The sequence below is a fragment of the Schistocerca gregaria genome, chromosome 2 (assembly GCF_023897955.1).
Source record: "Schistocerca gregaria isolate iqSchGreg1 chromosome 2, iqSchGreg1.2, whole genome shotgun sequence".
Classification (NCBI taxonomy): Eukaryota; Metazoa; Arthropoda; class Insecta; order Orthoptera; family Acrididae; genus Schistocerca; species Schistocerca gregaria.
The window spans coordinates 119,881,996-119,895,239 of record NC_064921.1 but is presented as its reverse complement, the minus strand read 5'-3'; positions in this window follow the sequence as shown (position 1 = coordinate 119,895,239).

Sequence of the window (13,244 nt, the reverse complement as noted above, 5' to 3'; positions counted from 1 at the left end):
GGGGTCTCTTACTTGAAATTCCGAGAGCTGACGCTGTAATGGCTTCAGGGTAAACATCTGAAGATACTCAGCAGTTGTACCCTCATGACATCCCATCAGTAACACGCCGTTTATGTGCAACAACATTTTCGGACAGACACACTCCTTTTGTGGCAGAATGGAATCACAATGTATGGTAACACTAAGTTTAATGGCAGGATATGACAGATATTCGCGATATAGCAAATTTCCCTTTACAGAAAAGTTAAGCACCAATTCTGGAAACGAGCCGGATCTCGCTGCCCAACCATCCTATCCCGAAGGATCCCTCTGATCACGGGGAACAGTTATTTTGCGGAGCATACGTGAACATCCTTATCTTCGCTATCACTACCAGAATGGGTAGAAAAGCTATTGTTGGCCATTGATGATTGTCACTAAAACGACGAAGATCCCTTCCAGATGGTCCAGGTATCAGGGACGATCATTTTGGCTTCAGGGAAAGTAAAGGCACCAGGGAGGAAATTCTGACGTTGCAGGTGATAATGCAAGTAAGAGTAAAGGAAAATAAAACAAGTTCATAGAATTTGTCGACATGGAAAAACAGTTCTACAATTTAAAATGATACAAGATATTAGAAATTCTGAGAAAAATAGGGGCAACCTGTAGGGAAAGACAGGTAATATATAAAAGGTAATATATAATATGTACAAGAGCCAAGAGAGAACAATAAGACAGGAAGACCTAGAACGATGTGCTCACATCAAAAGCGTGTAAGAGAGGAATATTGTCTTTCGCCCTTACTGTTCAATCTGTAAATCGAAGAAGCAATGACGGAAATAAAATAAAAGTTCAGGAGTTGAATTAAAATTCGAGGTGAAAGGATGTAAACGATAGGATTAGCTGATAACATTGCTATCCTGAGCGAAAGTGAAGAAGTATTACATGAATACTGTTGAATGGAATGAACAGTCTGATGAGTACAAAATATGAACTGAGAGTAAATCGAACAAAAATGGATGTAATAAGTAGCAGAAACGAGAACAGCGAGAAACATAACATCAGGATTGATGATCATGAAACAGATGAAGCTAAGGAATTGTATTACCCAACGACGGACAGAGCAAGGAGGACATCAAAAACAGACTCTGGCAAAAAGGACATTCCTTAATTTGAAGAAGAAATTTCTGAGAACGTACGCTTGGAGCACAGCATTCTGTGGTAATGAAAGATGGACTGTGGGGAAACGAGAACAGTGGCGAATCGAAGCGTTTGAGATTTGGTGCTACAGACGAACGCTGAAAATTAGGTAGACTGGGGAGGTTCTGTAAAAAATGGAAGAACAAAGTAATATAATGAAAAAGAAGGGACAGCCTGATAGGACATCAGGAAACAACTTCCATGGTACTAGATGGAGCTGTAGAACGTAAAACCTTTAGAGGAAGGTAGAAATTGGAATACACCAGTAAATAAATGAGGACGTAAATTGCAACGGCTACTTCGAGTGGAAGAGGTTGGCACAAGAAAAGAATTCATGGCGGGGCACAAGTGCTACTCTGACATGGAGACAAATTCGTGGTGCACATCAAACTAGTCAGAAGATTGTTCATTGTTTGTTATAGTCTGGACAGAATCACATGGCCAGGAGATGCGCAGACATGCATGTGTGGAGGGAGCAGTGGTAGTGGGATTACGGGCAGGCGTTTTAGGGGAAATCTGGAGCGCTGGAGGGGATGAGCTATTCTAAACTGAAGCCTATGCCCACTTTTTTCTAAGTAGTAAGTGGTGCCCCCCAACCTCCACATTTTCATGGCGACCATTCAAAAACATCTACTGTTAACTCTGCCCTCTGCTTCGGTTACCATCCGAAAGGAATTCCGCCAAAAAAGCAGCTATATTTTCTTCTGTCTTCTTTTTCCATTTGTCACGTTCAGAGAAGCGTCATGAATGGCGAGTTTTGAGTAAAACCTTTCTCTTGTTGCCACGTTAAAATTCGCCTCTTTTGCCAAAACACAGGGGATTTTACACAGTCTCACCTCACTCATACGAATCTTCATTTATGTTGTTCCAAAACCCATAGCATATCTTGTTCCACCAGGTATCGATGTCCCCTAAAAAATTCATTCTTTCATCGATAAAGTCAGTAGGTAGTGGAATCATGAAGTTTTACACAAAAACGACATGGTAAAATGCTCTCCTCTTTGTTTGCTAACATTCGAAAGAAACTCATTTCGATATACGACACCGTTTATGAAATATGAGGAATGTTGTGGATACACCCCTGCAAATTGAAATAAGAACACCGTGAATTCATTGTACCAGGAAGGGGAAACTTTATTGACACATTCCTGGGGTCAGATACATCACATGATCACACTGACAGAACCACAGGCACAAAGACACAGGCAACAGAGCATGCACAATGTCGGCACTAGTACAGTGTATATCCACCATTCGCAGCAATGCAGGCTGCTATTCTCCCACGGAGACGATCGTAGAGATGCTGGATGTAGTCCTGTGGAACGGCTTGCCGTGCCATTTCCACCTGGCGCCTCAGTTGGACCAGCGTTCGTGCTCTACATGCAGACCGCGTGAGACGACGCTTCATCCAGTCCCAAACATGCTCAATGGCGGACAGATCCGGAGATCTTGCTGGCCAGGGTAGTTGACTTACACCTTCTAGAGCACGTTGGGTGGCACGGGATACATGCGGACGTGCATTTTCCTGTTGGAACAGCAAGTTCCCTTGCCGGTCTAGGAATGGTAGAACGATGGGTTCGATGACGGTTTGGATGTACCGTGCACTATTCAGTGTCCCCTCGACGATCACCAGAGGTGTACGGCCAGTGTAGGAGATCGCTCCCCACACCGTGATGCCGGGTGTTGGCCCTGTGTGCCTCGGTCGTATGCAGTCCTGATTGTGGCGCTCACCTGCACGGCGCCAAACACGCATACGACCATCATCGGCACCAAGGCAGAAGCGACTCTCATCGCTGAAGACGACACGTCTCCATTCGTCCCTCCATTCACGCCTGTCGCGACACTACTGGAGGCGGGCTGCACGATGTTGGGGCGTGAGCGGAAGACGGCCTAATGGTGTGCGGGACCGTAGCCCAGCTTCATGGAGACGGTTGCGAATGGTCCTCGCCGATAACCCAGGAGCAACAGTGTCCCTAATTTGCCGGGAAGTGGCGGTGCTGTCCCCTACGGCACTGCGTAGGATCCTACGGTCTTGGCGTGCATCCGTGCGTCGCTGCGGTCCGGTCCCAGGTCGACGGGCAAGTGCACCTTCCGCCGACCACTGGCGACAACATCGATGTACTGTGAAGACCTCACGCCCCACGTATTGAGCAATTCGGCGGTATGTTCACCCGGCCTCCCGCATGCCCACTATACGCCCTCGCTCAAAGTCCGTCAACTGCGCATACGGTTCACGTCCACGCTGTCGCGGCATGCTACCAGTGTTAAAGACTGCGATGGAGCTCCGTATGCCACGGCAAACTGGCTGACACTGACGGCGGCGGTGCACAAATGCTGCGCAGCTAGCGCCATTCGACGGCCAACACCGCGGTTCCTGGTGTGTCCGCTGTGCCGTGCGTGTGATTATTGCTTATACAGCCCTCTCGCAGTGTCCGGAGCAAGTATGGTGGGTCTGACACACCGGTGTCAATGTGTTCTTTTTTCCATTTCCAGGAGTGTATTTCACTCTAACTTTATAGCTGACGCGACGCGATCGCAAATGAGAGTGCCATATCAGATCAGTTTCTCTAGTTTGGTGATAGATAGATACCTCTACCCAAGCCTAAAAAAAATCAATATGTTAGCTAAATTTCATATGCAACAACATATTATATAATATGCACCAAACGCAAAAACAAAACAACCTATATTTTTCGTTGCAAACTTCTCAGAACTTCACGCAGTGTCTTATTTCCACGTAAATATCACAATAACTGTGACCATCAACGAAACGATGGGCACATCATCACGAATCTGACAGATCAAGCTTTGAGTAAACCAAACTCCAATTTTTTTACCAAATTGTTTCTGTAAAATCGCTCGAGAAAGACTGTAGGGCCTGCACCTCGATTCTGTCATCGCTGACAGTTCGAAATGTGGAAAACACTTGGCGGCCTCCCCTTCCGAACAAAGGAATGAACTGGCCCAACGCTTTGGACGAAAACTGGTCACTACGTGTGAGCCACCATATTCCGCATGCATTCTAAGCTACAGCCACCCACAAACAACAACCATCACTTAAACCATGAGATGAATCCTGGACACTCCAGGTGGAGGCCAAACCCATCCTTACACGCACCAAGATAATGCCGTCAACCAGTAGCAGTCATTTGCGCCACCGTCTCGCATCAGTGGTGAGAAGTTTTCGATGTACTGTCTGATTTTTAATTCATTTGCTCATTTACAGGAAAAAATTACCCGCCCATATAGCCATGCATGTTGAAGGGCTGCTCCACGACAGTGTTGTTTCCCTTTTTAAAATGAGGTGGTCGCTCTACGCTCACACGTGCATGATGGACAACATAAAAGGTCTACTGCCATCCTCTGCATAAGGGTTAGTTTTCACTAAAGTGAGCTCTCGCATGATGTGGGAACTGCGATGTTTGCGTGAAGGTGAACCATTAACACGCACTTATGTGGAGATACATTGCATATAAAGTTGAACGAAGGGTAGCGGTTTTAAAGGCAAAAGGAAAACGGTGCCAAGGCAAGAGTCATGGGAAAAAAAACTTCTGTGGTAGTTGGGTAGGGTTGTAAGAGCAGTAGCGGTTTTCTTGCTCCCTGCGACAGGTCTCGCAAGGGTAGTCTTTTTTAATGGTGGGTATCATGCTGGTCGATACCCTTGATGTTGGGCGGTGGTGTTACTCGGCAGATTGTTCGAGTGTATTATTCGTGTGGCCAGTTTTTGAAACACTTCCTTGAGGGTTTCAAGGCGCTATAGAATGCGTTCTCTATATTGCCGACGATCGTCCGTGTGTCGTCTAAGCTCGATGTCCTTTGCAGGAGGCTTGTCAACATCCTACTAGGCAGATACCCAAGCCTACCTCCATTACACGATTCGTAAACACTTAGAATACTTTCGATCACTTTCAAATGAATAACACTGCACGCTCACAGTTGCAGTATAATTTTCTATCTCAGAGAGCAACGGCGTGACGGCAGGAAAGGCATTCCGCCACCCCTTAAATTAACCATGGAAAATCCGTTCATAACCATACTGATCCGGCACCGATGCAGGACAAAGTCTAACGAAAAAGACGATCTCGAGACAGAACTGCCACCATAAAAGGAACTGATTTTCAAGAAGACATACGGCGAGTTTCTCTTTCTTACGTTACTTGAAAGCTCAAAGTTTAACTGAGAGATGAACAGGTAGACAGACAACGTGGGAAATTAGACATCGGAAATTAATTATGCGATTTTAACTTCTTGAGGCTTCCAGATCATACCGAAACAGAGTTCACTGACAAGATTGCCCATTTCACAGAATATAATTTAAGTATATGAACTCGAACTCATACGCCCATCCCACAGTCCGAATTACGGCTAAAAGAAACGGTTCTTGACAAATGTAACAAAGCTCGAAGGATTCTGTTGTTACAAAAACAAGTGCTATGCTAGTTTAGAGCCGTTAATTTTAAAACTTTAATGTCTGACCTCATGGTTAAGAGACGTCCTGTTACAAATTTAATAAGAACCAATGTTGCTACACCTTTCACAAATTTACAATAGGTAATGTGAACAATGGTCCGAGGAACTGTGGCGCTGAATCTGCAGGAGTAAAAATACAGGGTATTTCTAAGAGATCTCTCTAATGTCAAAAGGCATTAGTTCTACATCAATGAATATCGTACTAGCTATAAACTGCCGTTGCATACTGCTTCCAGTGCGGATCTTAGTGGTTTACCTCCTTCGCTAGTTCATTCTTTCGTTACTCAAAATGTTTCTAGCCAAAACAGTGACAATAAACCTAAGCTCTCCTTTTCAACAAGAGCAGTTCCGTTGCAACTGTGATATCGCTCGGACGCCAGTGTTTTACATATCCCGAATTGCATCAATGGCCTTTAGTTTTGTTTTATCTCACGGTATGTGATGTTTTTTCTTTGGTTTGGGATGGGTGAAGGGGTGTGAAGAATCCATTCATGTGCCAATTTATAGACCCTTGCATGCTTTAAAATTTATCACACGTTTCTTTCTTTGTTCATGAAGAGGAAATAGTCTTATGAAAATGGGTGAAAACTTCTAAAATAGCCTCTATACGTTTGTATTTTTACATGTGTAGATCACACGGAATATGTCCTAATTATGTCAGAAGATATCAAGAATCCAACTTCTTTGTATGTCCAAGTCATTATTCAGAAACTGTGTGGACTTACGGAAGGTATCACATACAGTTTTCGTAATGAGGCAAATTAATCTCTAGTTATGTCACTTCATGTGTAACACAACTTAACTGCAATGTAAGGAGCTGCTTTTAACGAATCTATTTAAGAACTGTGTCGTACAATACTTAGCTGTACTATCTGATTATTACTGAAGACTACAGATTTGGGCCCACAACCAGACTACCTTTAGGTCCTCTGCACCAACACGAGAAACCAGATAAAAGGTCTGTACGATTGTAATACATATAGTTATCCTTAATAGGTATAGAGATGGTACTTACAAAAGCACCTAATGTATGCAGTGTGCAGTTACAATGCCATTAGTATTAACTATTCATGTGAATTTTTGTGTCCTGGTTAACATCAGAGAAGGCTGTGCCCCCACCCCCTTGAGCTTCCACTTCAATTCGAATAGGTCAAAGACTTTAGGAAGGAAGCTTTAGACATTCATTGATTCCACCACTCTGTCAACAAATCAAAGATACCATAATGAATCATAAGTCGACATATGATTGTGTGGACCAGGATTTGCCTTATTTGTTGTTCAATATTAAGCAGTAATTATATTATAATATTGAGGTAGAAAATCCATGTCAACATTTGAAGCATTGATGTGTCATTCGTACCAATAAATATGCAAACAACGGTGTCTGAGTTTGTGTGTGTATTGTACAAAATGCAATGCCATATCGTTACAACTTAACAACTGCACCTATGTAATTCAACTACATTGCATGCTAAAATCATAAAATCAATCGATTATTCTCATTTTTTCCATGTATATAAAGGTTGCCCATGAACCTCCATGTGGTTGTCAGATAACAATTCATCGAAATATATTTCATGCATGCTTGGTATCTGTAGTTACAAAAAGCAAAAATAAAGTAAGATCATTTATGATGTAACGATGTCAATATTCTGCAATAACACTTGTATAAATGCATTGTTGTGATAAATCATGTTGTATGTCGATGTTTGATCTGCTCTTATTACATGCTTTAAGATATCTAGATAATAATGCACATCCACAAGCTACTATTCACAACCCGCTGAGCACATTCTTCCAAATGCAGTAAAAGTTTCGAAAGTGTGACATCTTTTTCTCATGTATAATTTTTTAGAACAATCTAAGAAGACATTACATGTGTATCCCAAAATATGTATTAAGAATGTGATCGAGTTTAATTAAATGGATAGTTCCTTTTGTTATCTAATGTGTGTTGGGAAGCATAGACAATCGTTTAATGTTGTGTGCGATGTTAGTATGCAGAGAATCGTTTTATTTGATACGGTATGGTATTGTGTTTGCCTTAGACACGGGAAAGTTAAGCATACAGCATTACATTTTGTGCAGTATATATACATATAAGGTTTGACATTGTTTGATGATGCAGTACTTGATTGTACAACATGCGATGTGTTACAATAGAAATATTTTATGATCTGTAGATGAATGCTAGCACAACTGAAACCAATCACATCATTTCAGAAACTGAAGGTCTAGGCAAATAAAGGGAACAGTGAATTTTTTTGTAAGTACTATTTTGCGATAATGTGTCATGGTCCACGCGTAAAGTCCATACACATCATGGATAGCGATTTATGTATTAGAATTATACACATTGTTATCCAGTTTTCTTCTTTTGATGCAGAATATTCGAAGATGGTCCGATTGTTAAACGAAATCGATTGCCTTCCTCAAAAAAAAAAAAAAAAAGGAAGAGTCGTACTGTTGTGAGTTGTACTATGCAGTTATTAACCTTCCTAAAAGCTGTGCAACACCGCTTAAATAAAATATTTCTAAACTGTATTTGCTTTGAGTACACGCAATATTGACTCGAAAATTTTTGTGTGAGGAATAGAGAAGGCTGACATTGTTATGGCGGAAAGAAAGGCTGTGTTGAAGTTGCATTACGTACTGAGGAATAAACTTCTGCAATACATCAAAAATTCTGTCACTGCACTAATGTCCTGTAATCATTATCAATTTAAAAATAAATAAATAACAACCTTTACACTTAAAATTCACTTATTACGGGACACTAGTGGACGCTGATTTGATATCATTTTCCGGAAGCACAGACTCTTGCTTTGAGTCTGAATGGCCGAGGTAGGATGACATTTCTCATACGCGTTTGATTGCACCCACTCTTTCTCCTAAACGCTGCAGAACGAATGCTGCTATAGCCCCGCGACCGAGAGTAGTCGACATCGGTCTGGCAGCAGCGCTTTCCCTGAACTGCCTGTCTGATGCGACGATAAATAACGAGGGCGGTAAATCAGTTCTAGGAATGATATGGCAGTACCAGCAGCTGCCGCCCTAAGTGATGCGGAGGACGTTCTCGGTGACCGCTTGACAGCCGGGTTTTCGGCAAAAATTCTGGTACCGGTAAGCCGGATTAAAACCGCGACGTCCACTCGGCCTGCGGTCTCGCCCATATGCAACCACTTTTTGTCGCTTGCTGTCCCTCTCTTCCTCTCTTCCTCTCTCCCTCCGTCCTGGCACCCCTCTCCCTCTCCCTCACTCTTTCTGTTGTTCTTTTTTTTCGAAACTTCTGTGTTTGCTTTTTCAGAGGCAGAGCTGTAGCGACGATGAGTAGTAGTTCTCATTTTCTTCATGTTGTAGCAGTGTGCCTAGGAGACGTGACCTGTAGCAGATGCAACTACTGCGGAAGTAGCAGACATGATGCATTCACTTTAATAATAAAAACGATAATAATTTCGCGTCACTTAACGGCCTGGTGAATTGACCAAGTAACTGTAATGTGCAAGAATGTATCAGATCACTCCATGCCCTACAAAAGACGAAAAGCTCTTCCCACTTGACCTGAAAATGAAACTTGTACAAACAACTATACTTCCAATTATTGATTACAGCGATGATGTCCTTCAAGGCCTTTCTCAGGGAAGCTCAAGGCACCTGGAGCTGGTTATGAATTCTTTGTTCATTATATCCGTGATTTTCGACTCTTTGCTCACATTTCACCAACACATTCACAGCTATTCTGACTGAGTGTAGATGAGGACAGACAATTTCATAAACGCTGCCTTCTGTACTATTTAATCAATGAACGCTGTCCCTTATGTCTCTCCTTAACGCTCTTGTTTGAACAACAGGGCAGAAACACCCGTTCCCATCAGAGCAAAATCCATTCTGTCCCACTCCATCGTTTAGCCACCTTCTCCAACTTATTCTCAGTAGCAGGAACTCGATTCTAGAATATTGTCCCACATTACATTAGTGAACTAAATAACGTGTTCAGCTTCAGGAGACGGGTAATGACAATCGTAGTAAAGCATCACTCGTACCCTTGCACATCCCACTTTTCAACCTGATCTTCATTTCCCAGTATTCTTAGCTCATATAGCCTCTTTAAACTTTTTTACCCCAGAACACACTATATCAGAAAACATCTATTTGTAGCCCTATCAATTATTCTTCTATCTGTCACCATAATTATAGTTATTAATGATACAATGTAATTGTTATTATTATTATTAGCTTATTATTATTATTATTATTACTATTATCACTATTACTGGTTGCAGCTCAGTAGTATAAGTAACGTCAGTGTTAACTTCATGGTCAATATAATTTAGTTACACCCCTACTTCTGACACTCACATCATTTTAATATTTGCTGTCATACTAAAATCTTTATTTTCTTACGTAACTATGATGTAATACATACTGTATTTGTGAAACCCCCGGGGTCCGATGCTAGCGAGAGCCTGATGGTTCCAGTCAGATCAGGTTACGTAAATAAATAAACAAATTTTTCAATTGGACGCCTTTTCGGCGATTTGCATGTGCTTTCACGCAGATATATTGCTCGCTGTCAGACTACAGAAAATGTATTTTATTGAGGCGCTATATTTTGAATTTTTGAAACAATCCTAAATCGAGATTAGGTGCGCGTTGTATGTCGTTTGCGCCCTAAGAGTTCGTATTTCTTGTTGATCATTGTCAGATGGTAATGCTAACTCAGTGGGAACCAGCCAGGTAGTTTAACGTCCCGTAGTTTAAACTAGATCGAGGCTGGGTCATTGCAACAACAGGAGGGAGGGAGCCTGTCGTACATTCACCTGATGATTTATGGAAATTAAGGAACACAAAAACCAATTTTGAAGTTTCAAGGCATCTTCGTCAACACGCTTAAATGTGTACATAAAGTAGATTCGACCTGACGCTGTATTTCGATTTACTTAGCAATTATCGGTTTTGATGCACTCTATAACCCATCTCTTCAGTTTCTCTAGCCTTTTCTACTCGACTGTACTTTATGAACAGGTGCTCGATCGTGTTAAGAGACGCAGTCGCCATTCCCCAACAGCTCTTCAACAGTGGGAAGGAAGAAGCTGCTTAAAAAATCAATGCAGACCTATACTCGGATAGTGCCACCCAAAACAACAAGGGATGCAAGCCCCCTCCATATAAACACGACCTCATCATAACACCAGGGACTCCGCATTTTACTGATGGCACTACACAAGCTCGCAGATGACGTTCACCTGGCATTCGACATTCCCACACCCTGACGTCGGATCGCCAAATGTGAACCGTGATTCGTCACTCCACACAACGATTTTCCGTTGTTCAGTCGTCCAAAGTTTATTCTCCTTATACCAAGCATTTACCGGCGTGATGTGTGGCTTATGAGCAGCTGCTCGACCATGAAATCCAACTTTTTACTCCCAACTTACTATCTTAATATTTGTAGTGCATCCTCATGCAGTTTGGTATTTCTGTGTGATGCTTGGGATGAATATCTGCCTCTTATACATTACGACCCTCTTCAACTGTCGGCACTCTGTCAGTCAACAGAAGAGGTCTGTCTGTACACTTTTGTGCTATATGTGTCCCTTCACGTTTCCACTTCACTACCACATCGGAAACCGTGGACCTAGGGATCTTTAGGTGTGCGGAAATCTCTCGTACAGATTTATGACAGGAGTGACAACGAATCACCTGGCCACATTCGTAGTCCGTTAGTTACACGGCGCGTCCCTTCTGCTCTTTCACGATGTACAACGACTACAGAGGTCGCTGATGTGAAGTACCTGGCAGTAGTGGGACTACCTTTGTGTTGACACACTCTGCATTGTTGCCAAATTTATTCAACATGGCGGTGATGACGTCATCCACGATGTCGGTTTGTAGACTTGGCAACAGCGCATCGCATCATTCAAGGTGGCGGATTTTGGCGGGAAAATAGGTCAATTGGGCTCTATCCACTAACCTAAAAAAGGCGGGAAATTTGAATTTTGTGGGAAAATTGGACAATTGGGCTATGTCCACTAACGTGACCCTACAGAAATAATTGTCTTAAGTTCAAATTCCAACAGGATAATCCATGGAAAAACGTACGTGTCTTTATTATTATTCATTATCATTTATTATCATTGATTATTATTTATTATTATTTATGGTCGTTATAACATCCCAGCTTCCTCAACTAAATTATAACGTCCCAGGACTTTCTTCACCAAATTATAACATTTCAGCTCCTCTACACCAAATTAAAACGTTGCATTAGGAGGTGTCTGCTTCGTGCAAAAGGTCTTGAGTTCATATTGACGACAACAAGTAATTCTTCATTACAGACGTTTATTTACAAACAGAACTGACAGACTTTACAGACTCAATAACTGACTCTCCGAACTAACCGCGCTGCATATCCGAACTGGCAACTGACAACTCCTAGCTGTACTAATATCCTTCCAAACAATGAGAGTCTTTGACAATGTTTTGTTTACAATACGATAGCAATTCACGACTTAAAACTAAATTAGACATTACAGAATTTTAGTACAGATTAAAGTAAGTAAAAGGATCAGTACATATAAATTCTTACAAGCATAATTTCCAAATAGATTTTATAACATTTTTCTACCAGCTTCTGGATAACCTTCACCAGATTTTGTACCGATGTTTCCAGAAAAATCTAGACATTTGATTCTGGATATTTCTTGAGTGATTTAGAACAACTATTTATATGTAAAATGATTTAAATCGTGTTTCAAAACGTAAATAAATCTTTTTAGCAATATTTCTTGATACAAATCGTCTTTCGAAATTAGCTTATGAAACAGTTTTCACAAGTTTTCGTATTTTTGCGATCATAATATAGAATTTCTCCATAGAAAGTTCCAGAAGTGTGCATTAAACGTTCATTCACAGACTTTCTCTTTAGCTGGTGAGTTTTTGAAAGTATCTTGTCCATATTATACGAAATAATTTAGCTCAAAACTGATAATTTATACAATTAATCAGAGCTACAGCAAACAGTGAGTCTTTCTTTTACAAAATGAAATATAATTACAAAATTGAATGAAAATAGGTTACTAACACTAATATATATTTACATTAATTCTATTTTTGTTCTTTCTGTGCAAAATGTCCTAATATTGACACAGTACAATATTTAAACATCACCAAAGTTTCCCTTTACATTTTGCATATCTGTATCGACATCCCCTAAAAGTCTACAGTATCGAATACTTCAATATGTCCCAATATGTCCTGTAATGTTACATCGTGCATGTGTCCATGTAGTCCAAATGGCGTAGTTCATATCTCAGCCACCATGGAGCGCCACCATGATGTCAGTCAAGATGGCCTATTTTGGAGTTAAGTTAGAATTTTGCTGGGGAGATAGGTCAATTGGGCTACCTCCTCTGACCTTACCCTCGATAAAAATTGGCATGAAATGCAAATTCCAGGATGATAATGCATGACACCACAAAAATTGTGGGAAAATAGACCAATTGGTCTACATCCACTAACCTAACCCCCCCACCCCCTAAAAATGGCGGGAAGGATGTGTTTCAAAAACTGTACTTGTCTTTATTATTATCATT